Below are 12718 nucleotides of genomic sequence, written 5' to 3'. Positions count from 1 at the left end.
GGAAGAGCCAGAGTGCCCTCTCGTGGTCCTGTATCATCCCTGTTACTTCATTTTAGGAACAAAACAGAACAAAAATTTTAAAAAAAGAAAGGCTGGGTTGTGACTATTCTACACGGAAATCTTACAGCCATCAAGCCAACATTCCTAAATGCTCTCTTAACAAAGATAATTTTAAGAGCTAGACAACTAAGTATGCAGATCCAGACTGCCAAATGTCAGCCATGTAAAATGAAGTCCAGAAAATGAAGCCCATGCTTTTTCTCCACCGATTCCAGACATCACAACAAACTGAAATGCAAACTACAGCTTAGATACAGTTCTCAGTGGCTAACTTGGTTTGATAACATTAACACCACATTGGCATGACACAGAAGCGAGGAGAAATAAAGAAAGAAGGAAAGTGAAGAGATACTTCCCAAATTAATTCTGCCGTAGCCAAGATAAAGGACTACTTCCTTCCAGGAGCCCATGCTCCTGGAGTGGTACCTGCTAGGGGCCAGGTATGAGGCTGTGTCATGCACAGACCTTCAGTCACTGTCACCAATTTTGGGCCCCTATCAGTGTCGTCTCAGCTGCCCTACAGCCTGGGATGAATCAATTTCCAGGGGAGTTTTGCCCTGTGTTGCAAGGAGAAGGAAAGGATTCAGTCCTTCAATTTGTCCATCCCTCCTCTGTTTCGTGGTTCCTTACAGGCTGACTCCGGTTTTCACTCAGGAATGGCAGCTTCCCCTACAGCAGCAAATGAAAAATTCAAGGCTGAAAATGAGAGACTATTCCCCAGTTCAGAGGAAGAACATCCTGCAAGCAATCAAAAGCAGATGGATATTTTAATGCCTGGCTCCAGCAAGCTGCCAGTCACGGCATGACTGCCAGCCATGGCTGGACCAACATCTGCATTGTAAGTGGTGCCACTGTGGGCAGAAGAGTAAAATACTCTGATAAAGGATACAAGCATAGCTGCAGACACGTGCTGCTAGGTCACCACTGGCACACTGGAGGTACAAGAAGGAAATGTAAGCTTGCAGAACTAATTCAAGGATAAACAGATATCACCAACATCAAAGGCTACTCATTCAATGTCCGCTCCCAGGAACAGCGCAGCAGAAACACTCACTGAGAATACTTCAGATCGCTTTCCACGGGATCTCAAACATTTCATACTAAGGGTCCAATAAACACTCCATTTAATCTTTTCTAATGTGTCCAAAAGTAACAAAACTAACATCCATTCTCCAATGAGACTAAGAAACTAGTTGTAAAGCAAAGAAGAACTGGAATTAAGAATACATCATGTCTAAATATCAGATCTTTCAATTCCAATACAGTTTTACCCTTGAACTATAAAACAATAATTTAATATACTACTGCCAGAGTTACCCAAAGAGAGCAAAAATACCCTCTCTGGGCAATCTGTGCGCAAATGGAACAGCTTATTAAGGCTTACTTAATTGAGAACAAGTAAACAAGGGTCTTAGCCACATTGAACCAATTTCTTGAGGCAAACTTCACGGTCTGAGTTTCCAGAAACACACTGGAAAATTAGCAAAAGGGAATGTCTTTCACTGCTTTGTTTTAAGCCACAGAAAACAATGTTAGGCCACACCCACAAAAGGGTCCATTTAACTCCCTCTGGCTGTAAGAATTAACACAGCTTTCAGAAATTAAAAAAAAAAAAAAGGAAAGAAAAAAAAGGATCAGGTAAAAAATCTCTGCTTAGCACATATTCCAAACCATTATATGTGACAGAGAGACTTCAATTCCATTTTGTGTCCTGAAAGCCTCATGGTGGTTTTTACATTCTTTGTTGTTGCTGATTATCAGCAACATAATTATCCAAAATTTCCTGTCCCTCAGCTGAAAATCATCACCTTAATGGTGATTGATTAGCACAGCTTTGCCAATTAACCCGTCCCCATTTGCTGATGTCAGCTGAAACAAAAGCATGTATTACTAACACAAATGGACAAGAAGGAATGTGTGGTTCCTCTCTGAAAAGTGGTTTCATAAAATAAATAAATAAGAATTATTTCTTGCTTAGTACAAATTGCTTTCTGCTGCTGAACTTGGATCTGCTCACACTACTAATACCAACACCTTTACTGCTAGAACAGATGCTGTGATCTGGAAACTGGATGGGGCGAGGTGCAGACAAAGTAACAGTATCTCAGTGCTTGCTAATTTCAAAATATTGATTTTGGATTGTTAGGTTGATGTAGCATTAGGTATTGTGTTCATAACTGTTACTTATGATGCCTCAAGAAAAAGCTTTTCTGATGGTACCACAAAGCCAAGTTTAGCACTCTGCATCTAATCAGGAAAACTGTGCAAAGGAATATTGAAAATTTAAAGGAATCATCCTTTGCCCTTCAGTTCAGCTTTACTCTAAAAATTCTACTTTCCAGGGAAGGGAAACCTCTCTTAAAATCTGAGGAATCACCAGAGAAAATAGCAAGAGGTTGTCCTGGTAGGTTATGGTAACACAAAGAGCCGTAAAACACCTTTATCTGTGACATGAACACCCTTGAGGTCACCTAGAAGTATCACAGTACCACATGTGTGGCTCATATACAGAGAAACGTAGAAGAATGAAAGGAAATGGGTCCACCCTTGGGAAAGTCTTGTGTCATGACAGAAAACTATTAGCAGAAAGTATTTTTCCTGTAATTGCTAATGCTTACTCAAAAGATCTTATATTTCAGTGGTTCCACTTAAATCGTTGCTGTTTGTGAGCAGAGCAAATGGAAGACTTTACTTATCATAACTTGAAAAGCACAGTCATCTGAAGTGGCCTCTGGGTTAATTTTCTTATTGGTAAAAAACAGGGGACATCAATGAGATTCATTCATTTAGGGGAGCTACTTGGATAAGTGGAACTTTAAGTCGACTCTAGCTGGCAATAAAGGATCATTTCCTGAGTAAAGAAGGATGTGATTTTGCAGTTCGCACCTTTTTTTCTGCCCACATACCTCCCTTTTTCCCAAGGGTGAGCATTCTTAAAATGTCAATCTAGAACAAACACGTGAAAGCGACTGAGTAGGATATTCTCTAGGACATAGAAGAATTTAGAATCATATTGGCTCTAGCAGGTAGCGCTTAATCTACCAATAAATCCAACACATACATGTAAATCAAACCCAAATAACTCCTGTGTTTGGGGGTTAAGCAGATGGATATTCATTAGCACATGGCAGTATCAGAAAACTCAGCAGTAAAGTCTCCTTCTCCTTTCCTTGCAGCAGCTCTGCTTCTAGTGAAAAAGGTGGACTTAGCTGGCAGAACAACCTCACCAGTCTTTACCTACTGCAGGCAAGAGCTTGGGAAGAAAATACAAGCCCTTGTTTTTTACATTTCAAGGACAGTAGGGTTCCTTTTCAGTTCACAGTTTCTGTTCACAATTACTGAACTACTGGAAAAATGCTCTGGTCAACTATGATTTACAGAAGTTGCTTTAAAACTACTTCATCTTGTGGGATCTTCCAGTGCAGTTTTGACTGGTTCACTGAATTTTCAAACTTGATGCATTTCTGGGCAATAGAGGTGTTCCATTCAAATTTATAGAGCTGAACATCCTGTTGTGGCTGTGCAGAACAGGAAATTCATCCCAATAGTTTTCCAGACTTTCAGATTCATGGAAGAACACCTTTAGAGAAATCAACTCTTTTGAATGCACCGAAGAGGAAAAAGGATGCCCAGATATGCACATTGTGGGGAGAGGGGGGATTGACCCCTCCCTACCTAAGTGAAACTTGAGCCAACAGCCTTAAAAAATTTTCTGCCCTTCCATTGTAGGGTCCAAAATAATCTGAGTTCCCTTCTAAAACAAAGTCTAATTCTTTTATGTCGATTTCTAAGTGCATTTTGAAGTTTATATTTTCACCAACAGGTGGAGCATCAATTCTGAAACCCTTATCTGTCTGAGATCTAAAACAACCTAAGTATTTACTAAACAGTAAAATAAAGTGCATTTCACATCCCCGCTGCTATGAAAGCAAGAAAAGCTATGCAGAGTAAAAAGGAACAACTATTGAGCCAAGACAGGAAGAGTAAATAGGCAAGTGTGCCAAATAGAAATATAGTGTTTCAGTATCATCATGAAAATGTAGGCTATTCTTAGTCTAAGCTGTACTAAAAGACTTCTCCCTTTTTTTACTTATTTTCTGTGCAAAAGTTTCTACAGCCAGTAAGAGCAACTTCTAAAAATGGCTAAAGTATCATGAAGTTTGATCACAGTAAAGGTAAGCAAGACAGACATGTTTCAGAAGTTTACACATACAGATCACACTGGAAGAAGCATTAGTTTTTTCTCAAGAACACCACTATAATTTCTAAATTTTTGGACCAATTGTTAGATTTCAGGGCTGAATTCTAGTTCTGGATAACTGCAACTTCCATCAACTTCTTAAAATAACCATTCCCCAAAAGTTACTGAAAATAACATTCCCAAGGCACTTCATATTCATCAGGCTGTTATTTTGGGTCTACTTAATACCAAATTTTCTGTCTGCTGAAGTATCAAATTAAGATTTCCATACCAGAATACATTAAGCTTTCACATACAAATAAGCGGAAACCATTTGCTTGCTGAGGTTTTGGCTTTACTTCTGTTTATAAACTGTGTAAAGCAACAGCCCTCTAAGCAACATTTGAGGGGAAAAATATGAATAAATAATCCTTGCAGTACTGCATAGGTAAAAATACTATCAGACCATTTAAAGTGCCCAGAGGAGCAAAATACTGAAGTTTTTTCCTTGGTGCAAGCCAAGATATGTAGGCACTGCAAATAGAGCTTTGTTGGGCAGGGAGCAAAAGAAGGGGGTACAAGGACAAAGGAGCATTTTAGCAAGTATAGGAACACAGGTAGCAGCTCAAAGGAGAGGGACATACCCTCAGTTTAAGTAACTCAGTGTAAACTCATCGATACTCAGTTGATGTCAGACTGAGAATTTAGGAGGAACACACAGGCTGTGTTCCTGTAATCCAACTCATAAATCAAATTTACCTTCCTCAATAAATTTCAGCCTCAATAATGACTAAATAAAATCTCTAATCCAATATACAACTGCATATTCCTATAATTTCTCTAAAATCACAGTATCTGTATTCATTCAAGTATTTCTTAGTCTTACCAACTATCCCTATTTTCTTCAACACAAACATATTAATGAGTGAGAACTGAAGGACCAGAACAGGGTGCTTTTTTACCCCAGAAATCTGTTTACACTTTTCTTAAATCCCTCTGTTTGGGCCATCTGCCCTCTCCTACTCTGAAGAATCCTTCGTCTGTTTTCTGAATGGGGTCAGAAGAATTGACTGAGCTACTGATATACCCACAGAGAAGCAGCAAACAGCACAGACCCTGTGTAATCCGTATCTGTACAATCACAGAAGCATTTATATATAATAATACATATATGTAAATATATAAATTATTATAGTATATATTATAGAGTCACAGAATCATAGAATGGTTTGGGTTGGAAGGGACCTTAAAGATCATCTCATTCCAACCCCTTTGCCATGAGCAGGGACACCTTTCACTAGACCAGGCTGCTCAAAGTTCCGTTTAACCTGGCCTGGAGCACTCCCAGGGATGGGGCACCCACAGCTTCCCTGGGCAACCTGTTCCAGTGCCTCACCACCCTCACAGTAAAGCATTTCTTCTTGATAACCAATCTAAACCTATTCTCTTTCAGATTGAAGCCATTCCCCCTTGTCCTGTCACTAAACACTTTTACATAGCTTATTATTTATAAGACGTTTCTAAATTTTATATCTTTTTAACAGCTTTCATACACAACAAAAAAGTAAAAAGTCTCCTTTAACTGCAAGAGATTTCAAAGGGTGACAGAGGACTGTCACCTTCCTGCAGAGTACTGCGGTATCTTCTTACAATATTTTTTCATTTAATACAAATTTTATTACACACTTATCTAGTCTGTGGAAAACAAGAAACAAATGAAACTCTTTTTTTGCTGGGTATCACCATACGGGAAGCCATGTGATGGTATAGGCATGACAGGGCTGGGTAGCTCACCATCAAAATAAGAAATTTGGTTGGTACTAAGGTCATGGAGATAACATTTTTAAAGGCACTTTGGGAGTTGAAAAAACACTCAAAGTAAAAGGGAGTATGAGGATACCGGCAGGGTACAACTTATCATGTCATTTGTGTCAAAAACAGATGAATGGAATGTTTACAAAATAAATTGAACAATAGAAATATATTACCAAATCTCCTTCCCGAGTAATAAAGCAAAAGTCAAATCCTTTTATGATCTTCTATGTGACTTAAAGGATGGGGTTATTTTAACAGACCATTTTCTTCAATCAAATTCAATCCTTTTGAAAAATGGCATCCACGAGAGTTTCTTTTAGTTAAAGAACCCACCTTGAAAAAAATCCAAATATAGCATAAGTATTTTTGCAGTCAGTGACATGAGAGCAAAGGTTTTCCTGAATATGCTATTGTTGAGGTCTATGTTCTTAGCTAACAGATGCCAGAAAAAACAGAATTTAATAAATGGGCTGAGATGACAAAGTTAAATTTAAGTGAGGAAATGAATTGGCAAAACCTTTTACTGACATATGAATCTGAACATAATGTAATTTAATTTTACTTTGTTAATTACCCCAATGTATTTAACTTGCTATTCTATATGCCTCTTTTATACGTTATGTATTTCTGAAGAAAAATGTTTTTTTAAACATATTTTAAATTAATTTATCTTGATTATAAGCCCCATTTCAATCCCAGTGATATAATGCTCATTAAGTCTCAGGAGGAAAATGAATGCAAAATAAAATCTGTTGCACGATATGAGAAAAAAGGGAAAGGAATTTCTGAAGGTCAGATTTATGAAAGCTTGAAAGGAGATTAAAGTCCTGCTGCTGATCTTCTGTTGGTTCTTAAACAAAATCCTCTACAAATATTTAATTACTTGTACTTTTACCATGCTGAGAGAATGCTGAACATAGATTACTGTGGAAAATTGTTATTTAAAACAGGAGATTTGAAATCAAAGAGAAATCCAGCTATTCTCACCAGGGTTGTCATGTTTGAAATTCCAGACACCATCTTCAGTGCTGTGCAGGCAGACCCACTTTTGTTCCCTTGAAGGTCAACAGATATGAAGAGCAACAGTACAAATTAATGTTCATTCCATTAATTACAATGTGAATGTGTGATAAATATATGAACGCTATACCAATTTTCACTATGTTACCTAAAGCGCAATGACCAGACTGGATAAACTGGAGTTCTAGGTCCAATGGGCAAATTGAATTTAAAAGCATGTCCATGAATGTGTCTAGCAGCTAGGCTTTGTTTTGCTGAATAATCCTCAGAATTTTGCTGACAGAGAGATGTAATCATATACAGTAGATACTTCTGTCCCTTGGATGTGGCTTCAGTTATGTTCATTGGCAATGTCCAGTTTCCAAACCTACTTTCTCTGCTTTTCGAGCTGAATACTAAAAATAATCCCTCATCAAGATCTGGCAGGTCACAAGGGCTGGAGACAAATTCCTCTCACAGACCCTTGACCAAAGCACAGTTTTTATAGGTGTGCTGCAATGTAATTCTGTCTAACTTTTAATTTTCTCATTTGCATTCTGTGGCTCACATTACCAGGAAAGAGAGGCTGTAACATAGCAGCAGTCTCCTGAGTGTTGCAGAAGTTGCAAATGGTTACTGGAGTAGAGTTATGGCCTGTGCCACATGCTCTGCTGCCTGATTAGAAACTGGTTTATTACTGGATTCATGTGCTCTTTGGGATATTTGTTTCATGACAAACATTGCACCGGCTTCTAGTTCACCAGAAGAAAATTGTGACTGTCTCTGTTGACAAACAATTTTGTGTAACACAAAAGAAACAAGAACCTTTCAGAAGTATTCCTTCAATTTTTTCTTTAAAGTGATATGAAATATTGTGATATAAGAAATATACAGGAGTAAACAAAAGTACTGAGTTTCAAAGCATTTGACTTGTTGTTCAATTCATTACCTCCTGAAGATGACTGCCTTCCACATAGCCAGGATAAGAGGCAAAATATTAATTTTTAAAAGTCAAGAGGATATTCTTACTGTATTAAGTCAGTTCTTTGTATTTCCTATACATTTTGTGCAAGTCAAGTGGTCCAAAGTGCAGAAGGAGTCAGAAACTTCCAGGAAGGGACTTGTCTGGTAGATGAGAATCTTAAAGAGTTCCTACCCCTAATTTCACAACAGTTAAAACACTTACTAGAAGGGGAACAGACACTGTTTGACTTTGGAAAAAAATACAACTGGAGCAGAAGCACATAAAGGAATTTGTTGCAATTGACAGCAACCATTTAAATCATGTTGAAAAGAGGAGGGAAGGCAAGGATAACTATACAGAAATAAAAGGAGAGCTTGCTGCTTTCCAGTGTCAGCTTAAATTATTCTTCAAAAGCAATCCAGTGCTACAGCAATTCCCTGATGGTTCACACAGCCTGGGATTTCTTTACTTCTTTCTCTAAGTAGAACACACTGATAAGCAAAAAGCAGCAGGCTACATTGACATTTACATTTCCACTTCAGCATGTTATCTCTTTTCCTACAGAAATGTAATTTATTTTCTATTTCCCTGTAGAAATACTTAGAGGATTATTATGTAAAATAAATAGTCATCCTTGCTTCTCAATAAATAGCAGTTTTAGGTTTCCTGTTCTTTCCTTTTTTTGGTGAATTTTTTAAGGAATAGATATTTTGATGAAAAACAAACAGAAAAATCACAGCTAATAGTAAGGTCAAAAGATACCTTGCACTGTTATATACAAAACAAGGAAATACCTATTAAAATGTGTTTCTGCAACAATAAAATCAAAAATTCTTTTAGCCTTCCCAGTATTACATTTAGGATATGTACTGCAGCTACATTGAGAGGTATATCTTGAAGGAGTCTCAGTATAGAGCAAAAAAGTCTCCAAATTTTTCATATCTTAATTCTTATAAATGTATGCAAACTACTCAAACATAAACAGCTAAAGATAAGCAATTATATAATTTGCAGGTGAAAGAGCAAGTAGCAAAAGTAACCCAAATGTTATTAGCATTAGCCTCTAACAGCTAAATTCTTCCCACCTATGTAAATTCCATAGTAATTCCAAAGAAGCCAGGTTATCTTTACATTGCTCTGTATTAAGGGACAAATGGGTTTCTAATTTGTGATCTCATCAACTTGCAAGTGCACAGGATGTTACTCCACTGGATTCAGCCATCATCATCCATACAGAACAACAAAGTCCCTGGTTCACCAACACGCTTCAGTAAACCAGTTGTTTTAATGAACTCCTTGATGGAGTCATTCCTGTAAGAGCTGCATTCCGCACAATAACAGTGTCTCAAGGCAAACAGGTATTTGTGCTTCTCTTTTTTTAGAAGTTTTTCCTTCTTCTGACTGAATCGAAACCAATGGCAAAGAATTCTTTTTCCAGAAAAAAGGTCCTTTGTGGCCGTATTTTTGCAGTTATCCTGGGTAACGCTGCTGAAGAAGGTGAGGTCTGCAGCCCTGTTCCTCACTTTATGTGCATCAGAGCCCCAGGAGAACAGAGTTGATGCTATGGGTACCATAACATGAGGCAGCTATTTCCTATGGGACAGCAATTACTACAGTGAGGAGTAGTAGCAAGAGCTGATCTCCCCTTCTGCCCCCCTCCTACAATTAGCAGAAGCAACAGTGGATCTCTGGCCTTCCCTCATTCTCACAGGCACATGAAACTGCAGAATAGGAGGAATGAAGCATAGTGGAGAAAAGGGAGTTCTGCTGATTAAACCAGATTTTGGAACCCCCTAAAACAAGAGCATGGACACAAGGGCGAGGGAAGGCTACATAATTTCACAAAGGCAGGAGAGGGCAAAAAGGAATTACACAACTTTCTCAACCCCTTGAAATACCTCTGGTTTTTTACCCATTCCGATTATTTACTAGTTACCCTTTTCTGTCTGTCTGTCTCTCTCTCTGACTTCCAACCCTTTCATCTCCCCTTCTCCACTTCCCTGTTTTCTTCAGCACTCTTCTCATTTGCACCCTCCTTATCTGCTCCGGTTTTCCTTGATCCTACCCAACAGCTTTTCACCACCTCTGCCAGAATCACATCTCCACAAAACTGAACTTTGCTTGCACTGTTGAGGAGCTCTAACCCAGTTTCGCCTTCACTGTCGAGGATCTTTGATCCAGTTTTCAGTCTCCCAAATTTGGAAATGTTTATCTGGTCTCCAGTTCTGCAAGGTCCAGAGCAGAATCACTCTGCTCTGTAGAAAAACATTTATGCCCAAATAGAAGTCTAAAGCCAGGCATTAGGATAGAAGATTCACCCTAACAGAAAGCAGGTGATGTTATAGATATCAGCTGGCTCTGTAAGTCCTGCGTTCCTTTCTTCATCCTGTGTTTTTTAAATTTGTCTTTGACCCTTCTGAATTTCTTTCTCACATGGACACATATTCAGTCAAACAACTTAGTGTTTTACTTGGTTAATTAAACAGGGATAATATATAGCTTTTAATTTAAACAAAATGCTGAAAGTTGACACAGCATCTCTTTTTACCAGGTTTCAGACCACATGTGAAATTATGCACCTTCCCCTCTCCTCCCACAATACTGAAGAAGAAATTTAAACTGCATTATTGCTTTCACAAATGTGTATGTAGATATTCAGACATTGATCAAACCTAGTGCTGTTCAACAGATGTTACAAAGAATGAAAGCCAAAACACTGAAACTTTTTGCATTCCTAATGAGCAAACTGTTCCCTTTTTTATTGTCTTAGTTATGGTGCATTGCTGGAATCAGACAGCTATGATACATGGAATGATACAGAGATCTGTGCCATAGTCAAACACTGTGCAGGTGTGCCTCATTAATGTCAGATATGGAAAGATGGCTCCTCTGAGACTGGAGATTTATAGAGCCGAATGCTTTATATATTCTGTGCTGAAAAAGCTAGATGCCACACGTCTAGGCCAAAGCAAAGCCAAAGTTCACAGCTAGACTCTACAACACAACCATCTGAAAATGGAAAGCAGAACTTCTGCTTGCAAAGTACCATGGGACATAAACTCACATTTACTTCCAACTTCCACTGCAGCTTGAGTCAGAATTTTTTTTTTTTTACTTTTCTTTTTCTTCAAGTTTCTCACAGGTAAAAAGCGTAAAAATATTATTGCAAGAAGAAAAAATCCTGGTTTTTTTCTCAGAGGAGAACATACCGTGCAGTCCTGGGATTGATTTGATCACCAGCTCTTTGGAAGAGGGCGGTGGAAGCTTTAGCCTGCTGTCAGTGCTAACAGGTATAGCCTGCAATTCCACATCATGTGGCACAGTCATGACCCCACGGCTTCCTGGGACACAGGGTCCTGGTGTACAGGTACTTACCTGTGATCCTTTCCACTAAAATTGTAAAAATAATACCAGAACAGATTGGGCTTTTAAACTCATGTATTATGACTGTTCTTCCCACTATGGACTAGAATTTGCTGATTTTAATCCTAAATCTTCCCATGTGCCCCAAATAGGAAGACTTGTGTAAAAAGTGAATAGATCTGATAGTGTTTTAATAAAATTACTTCAAAAGCCACACATTATCTCAATATCTAAGTCACACAATAGAGCTTTGATTTTAAAATTCTTTCACCTTTTCAAATTAAAAAATCTCTAGCCTATTTCAGTTAAGGAAAATCTTAAAATTGTTTCATTTAGTGCAGGTAATTCAACTGGACTTTTGGAATTCAAAATATTGCTGACTCATTTTTTCTTCCAACTTTTCTGCTTCCTATCAAACTTTTTCTTTTCCTTTTGAACTGACAGGCTAAGTGCCATTGAACTAAAGATTTCAGCACGTCAGTAAGAACTTTCATGGGCTGTCAGTACACCAAAATATCAGCAGACACCCACATGTTCTCCACAGAAGCAAGTGGGACACAGAAGAAAGGGAATGCGAGAATGTTTTTTGTACCCCTTAATGTGCCACTGAGTGCCAAGGAACCTGTGCAAAGGGGGTGGTGCTCATCCAGAGGTACTGACTGTCTAGTAGGAGAGGGAATCCAGGATTCTTCAGCACTTCTGTGCAATATTCCCCCTTCCCCATCATAGGATGTGACTTCTGCCGTCATCTGTTGGTATGAATTGAATTATCACGGCTTATATTTTAATGCAAACATCTGTAAGTACTCCTGTAAATATTAGAAATTTCACTGCACACGTGTTCTGAGGTCTGACCTCTTCAAGAAGGGAGAAAGGGAGGCTAGACTCCAAATATAGAGGTGTTTATCTTATAAATTCTTAGTAGGAAAGGCTGAAGTTGTCAAAAATATGCAGTTTTTCACTTGAATACATATGCGTACGTTATGGATATTTCCAGGTTCACAGCAATGTGAATCACATCTCCAGCTTCAGGAGCGGACTGCAAGACTGAAATGTTATGGGTAATACAGAAAGACTTTTCCACCTAAAAAAGCAAAGTCCAGCAATTTAGCTGAATTTTCTCTACATACATGACAGAAGTCAGGCTTGTGCAAAGCCAAACAATTTAGGAAACACGCCAGAGATCCATAGAAATTTTAATTCACAGCTTGAGAAAGTAACTCCTATGACAGTGTTCCCAGTCTGTTGGCTGCATGACTTCAGAGCTATGACAGGTTCAAAGGAATCTGGGACAGTGGATGTGGTGCTCTAGGTTCACTTAAATGGCAAATGTTCAG

The sequence above is a fragment of the Corvus brachyrhynchos genome, unplaced genomic scaffold (genome assembly GCF_000691975.1).
Source record: "Corvus brachyrhynchos isolate BGI_N302 unplaced genomic scaffold, ASM69197v1 scaffold105, whole genome shotgun sequence".
Classification (NCBI taxonomy): Eukaryota; Metazoa; Chordata; class Aves; order Passeriformes; family Corvidae; genus Corvus; species Corvus brachyrhynchos.
This window is presented reverse-complemented; position numbering follows the sequence as displayed.